The following is a 5,324-nucleotide window of genomic DNA, read 5'->3' as shown; positions in this document are numbered from 1 at the left end:
TCTCCGAATACATCACAGAAGAATTTGAATACGAGGATAGTGTCCGACCCTGCAAAATAAGTTCCACATTCCACCGTAGAGAGAATAATATTTTCGCAGATCTAATTTGCTGGCTTGTTTTGGCAGCATGACGTTACGTCATGGCCCGGTGATTATTCGAACCGTTTCTTTTAACCAGCTCCACACATAACGCGAGGCGGTTTCTTGACACGTCTTGCCGAAGCGGAGATCGTGTTCCCCCAATTACGGGATTCTCATTAATGCGGTCGTGGGTAACCCAACCGTGTCTAGGACTCCTAGATTATAGGCAAGTCCCAAACGGCTATGGAGAGGACGCTTGATATTCACCTCTTTATAAGGCAAGGTTTTCGCTTTTTCCTCTCGTGCTCAATCGAACCCTTCCCCCGCCTCGAGTTCTAACACCCAAAGCCCAGGTTAGGTGCTCCGGATCTTCAATCATGTCCGGATCCAGCCTTCAAGGCCGATGGACAGCCCTCCTCCGTTACGGAAGAGGACATTAATAAGTTGAGGGAGGCCAGATACCTGACCACCGAGGTTTCGCATCGGCTGCCTGCTCGAGGGCAGATTGTCCCTACTCCCGAACCCAACGAGAACGTTGTGTTCGTCTCCCACTTCCTCCGAGGTCTAGGCCTCACTCTGGATCCTTTCGTCAGAGGTTTGATGTTCTATTACGGGCTAGATTTCCACGATCTAGCTCCGGACTCCTTTCTCCACATCTCGACATTTATTGTCGTGTGTGAGGCCTTCCTCCGCGTTACCCCTCACTTCGGCCTGTGGCTCAAGACCTGTGAAGTAAAGCTGAAGATGATTGAGGGGCAACATGCAGCATGCGGAGGTGCATCAATAGGTAGGATGGAAGGAGCTCCATGGCCGAAAGGTTCCTTTCCAGAGGTGTCCGAATTATGGCAACGGGAGTGGTTTTACGTCACGGCTCCCAGAACTGCCAAGTGGGCGGCTGCCCCTGCTTTCCGCTCAGGCCCCCCACCACAACTGATGTCATGGATTAGCAGAGGTCTAAGCTAGGGTCCAGCCAAGGATGTGCCAATACTGCAAAGCCGCATCCGAGATCTATTCGAGGGAGATTTTAATTTGGTTGCGGTAATACAAGTTATGCTGGTTCGTCAAGTCCAGCCTTGCAAACGCCGGCCCCTTCGCTTGTGGGAGTTCAACCCAGAGGGACCACGTGCCATTCAAAGTTTCCTTGGCCTGACGCACGAGGAGATGTACAAGTCATTCTTCGGACCTCAAGTAGAATGTCCGGATATTACCGAGGACGTGGGCCTGAGCAGTAACCGTGCCGCCGAACAAGTAAGAAATCCTCTAGTCGAACACACTGTCTTTTATTCGAAGTTATTTCTGAGAGTTCGCTTTTTGACCAGGACTGGCTAACAAAGGCGAAGATGATTCGGTTTGGCCTCCCTCCCTGAGGGTTTGGAAAATCCGGTATTGGAAAAGATGCTCGAAGTCGCACCTTGCCCGGAGCCCTTGAAGGAAGATACCGGGGGGATAATACAGGCGGGCGCGGGCCCCCATCGCTGCCCGTTCCAACCGAGGGAAAGAGCATCTCCATGAAGGAGGACGACCGGGGGAGAAAAAGGACTGCTTCCGTGGATCCGGAAGCCGAAGCCTCCAAACTGGAGAAGGAGTCTCCCAAAGAGGGTCCTACCTCGGGGGGTGCTTTTGCCGCACAAAGTCCGGCGGGGGATCAGCCCTCCAACGAGTCGTAAGTGATCAAAAATACTTTAATAGTAAAGGTATGCTATCTTTTTTCTCCAAGAAAATAACCACCGCATATATCTTGCAGTTCGGGCCTTGGCCCCTCTCAAATGAGCTCGTCTTCGGGGTATCTTCTTCCAGAGATGATGGAGAGCGAAATGCCTCCCCCGAACTCCTATGCTCCAGAAGCGGGCGACCCCGAAGTGTCGTCACGGAGGGCCTTTCCGTATCCGGTGAGGCCAGAAGATAATCCCGTAGACCCCCGAAGTCCCCAGTGTTCGGCTCCCGAAGAGAGGATACCAAAGAGTCTGGCACCATCTGGTGTGCGGTCGGACGTTCTGAGGGAGTTGGTGAGGGCGAGCGGCCATCTCAGAAGAACACCGTATGCTGATGGGTACGGTGATGGAGAGAATCTCGTCCGCCGAAAGCGGATTACATGAAGCCTTTATGAGTCTACTGACAGGCTTTGAGGTACGTGAGATAATATGTGATAGTACTGCACATGTTAGGTGTGCCCTGTGTAGATAGTAGCCCCTGAGACTCTGGTTGTCGTCGAGAACGGCGGCGAACAGAGGATCATATTCCCAGGCAATAACCAGACTGCCCTATGTGCAGGTGGTGGAAGCTCCGGTGGCTAGCCGGACTAGTGAGTTTGCCAAATTAAAACGGCAACTGGATGCGGCAGACGCCGACATCGAGCTTGTTAACAAGAGGCTTGACGAGGCACAGGGTAAGTGTTATTATCTGGTGAACGCCACATAGTAAGAGCAGCATGATGCCAGTATCTTTAATATGTTGTGACTGCAGATGGAGCTGCCAATGTGGAAGCCTTGCGGGCAGAACTTGCCCGAGCCAAGGAACAAGCGAGGATTAGTAATGCAGCTGCTTTGAAGGCGGCCGAAGAGTTGATGTAAGTGCATCTAGTGCCACCCCTAGTTGGTTTTGGAGTATTGACGACAAACCTAGTTGAGGGACTAACGTGTTTGTGAGAATTGCAGGAAAACACAGGTAGAAGTCCCTCATTGATTCGGTTTTATTACCAGAGATGACCCCTAAAAATGTACGAAGACATTGAAGACAATGGTGGTTTATGAAGATATTCATATTGAAGACAATGACATGAGAAGACTCCCTATGAAGCTTATGGAACTCGAAGACTTAGATCCTTCGTAGTTTTATTTCATTTATGTAGTGTCATAGGAATCACCGTACTGTTAAGTGGGGTCCAAAAGAACCAGTCAGAATGACTGTAGTGATGCCTAATTCAAATCCTATGTCTTCGAGCGAAGACTTTGAGAGAAAATCTTGTCCAGAGCCAGACAAGTCAGCTTTACTTGTAGCCCAAGTAAAGTTGCCGTGTGAGTTCAAAATTCGACCGTTGGTACACGTGTCAGTTCCTTAGTGACCCAGGGTCATTTTGGACAGATCAGGTCGGGTTGCCAAGTGGCTATAAATAGTCCACCCCCACAACCATAAACGGTTGGCTGCTCAGATTTCAGTGCACGGCTTTTGTCGTTTGAGAGCAACCCACCTCGAAGCCTTTGAAAGAAAAATTCCCAGTGAGGAGAAAAGCCCTAACCACCCAGAGCCAGAGTAAATTGGGCATCACTTAAGTCTTCGTGTCTGTGTGATTTGAAGACTTATTACACTTGAGGACTGTGCATCCTCCAGACGGTTAGGCGTCGCGTTCTGAGCATCCAAGAGAAATTGTGGATTGTCAGTGAACGAAGTCTGTGAAGGTTTGGGAGTCTACCTTGAAGACTTACCTGAGTGATTGGGCGAGGTCTGTGTGACCTTAGCTCAAGGAGAAAACGGTGAGGACTGGGTGTCTTGGACTAAGTGTCCTTGACTGGGTGTCCGGGACTGTGTGTCCTTTGGTTTAAATACCTAGCCGCTCCAACCAGACGTACAGTTGTCACAGCAACTGGAACTGGTCCAACAAATCATTGTCTTCAACGTGTCACTGGTTTCATCTTCACTTCCTTTCACTTACAGTTATTCATTGTGAAGCCATTGCATGCTTGCTTTATCTTTTGTCTTCACAACATGAATGTATGATCTGTTCGGCTTCATAACTTCTTCCTACCTGATCCTTATTACACTGAAGCTGTTTGTCATTGCGCTTTCACTCTATTGAATACATGACCATGGCTGGCCTAGTGTAATCTAACTTCCGCTGCATAGTAATAGGCATAATCTTCACTGTTTGTCTTCATAACTCTCACGTTTTGAAGACTTTCATAAAAATCGCCTATTCACCCCCTCTAGTCGATATAACGCACTTTCAATTGGTATCAGAGCTGGTGCTCCCTTGTTCTGTGTGATTCGGTTTAACCACCTGGAGTTTTAGCTATGTCGACTGCAGGGATAATCAAAGTCTCCGCTGCTTGTCCCGTCTTCGATGGAACTGAATATCCCTACTGGAAGAATAAGATGCGCATGCATCTTGAAGCCATTGACGTCGACCTATGGTATGTCGTCGAAAACGGCGTTCCCAAGGCTGGAGAAGGTGTCACTGCTGCTGATGTCAAGAAGTTCGTTCAACTGGACTCTACTGCCAAGAATATCATCTGTGGTCATCTGACCAAAGGACAGTATGGCCGTGTGAGTGCCTTGAAGACATCCAAACTGGTCTGGGATTGGCTCTCCAAAGTTAATGAAGGCATATCAACCCAGAGAGATCAAAGAATCAGTGTCCTTCGCAATCTCTTCAACCGCTTCAAACGAAATGACAATGAGAATGTCCAGCACACCTTTGATCGGCTCACTGACATCACAAATGAGCTTCAAGCCCTCGGCGCTACTGAGATCACCAAACATGAAATCGTCAAGACGCTGCTGAGATCACTTGATAGTTCGTTTGACATTCTGGCCCTGATGATTCAAGAACGTCCTGATTTCAAGACACTCGATCCGTCTGACATACTTGAGAGGCTCAACACACATGAGTTTCAGCTTTCTGAGAAAAGAGATATCTACGGTCCAAACTATGGGCGAACTCGTGCCTTGAAGGCAAAAGCTGTCTCCTCATCTGAAGAAGAATCTGACTGCAGTTCTGATGATCCTGAAGACATTGGAAGAGAACTTGCAATGCTAGTGAAGAAGTTCCAAAAATTCACCAAGAAGAAAGGCTTCAGAAAATCTTCACGATCAAGCTCAAGGAATGATGAAGCTTCTGCTCATGACTACAAGAAGAAAACATGTCACAAGTGCAAGAAAACTGGGCACTTCATCTCTGAGTGTCCACAGTGGGACAATGAGAACAGAAGGAAGAAGAAGAGCAAGGAATATGATTCTGACGACAAGAAGAAGAAGAAACACTCAAAGTCTTCTTCCAAGTCTTCATCAAAGTCTTCATCACACAAGAAGAGCTCATCTGGCAAGGCGCGTGCGTTTGTAGGCAAGGAGATGGATTCAGAGGAGGAATCCGCATCTGAGGAGGCAGAGGTGGAATCTGAGGAGGAGTCTGATTCTGGCATTGCGAGTCTGGCTACAGCATACGTCGCCAAGTCCATCTTCAACACTGAAGACAATAATTGCATCACCGACACCGACGCAAATGACAAGAACGACTCCACTCCTACCTA

This window comes from Triticum urartu, chromosome 5, assembly GCF_003073215.2.
Source record: "Triticum urartu cultivar G1812 chromosome 5, Tu2.1, whole genome shotgun sequence".
Lineage (NCBI taxonomy): Eukaryota > Viridiplantae > Streptophyta > Magnoliopsida > Poales > Poaceae > Triticum > Triticum urartu.
This window is presented reverse-complemented; position numbering follows the sequence as displayed.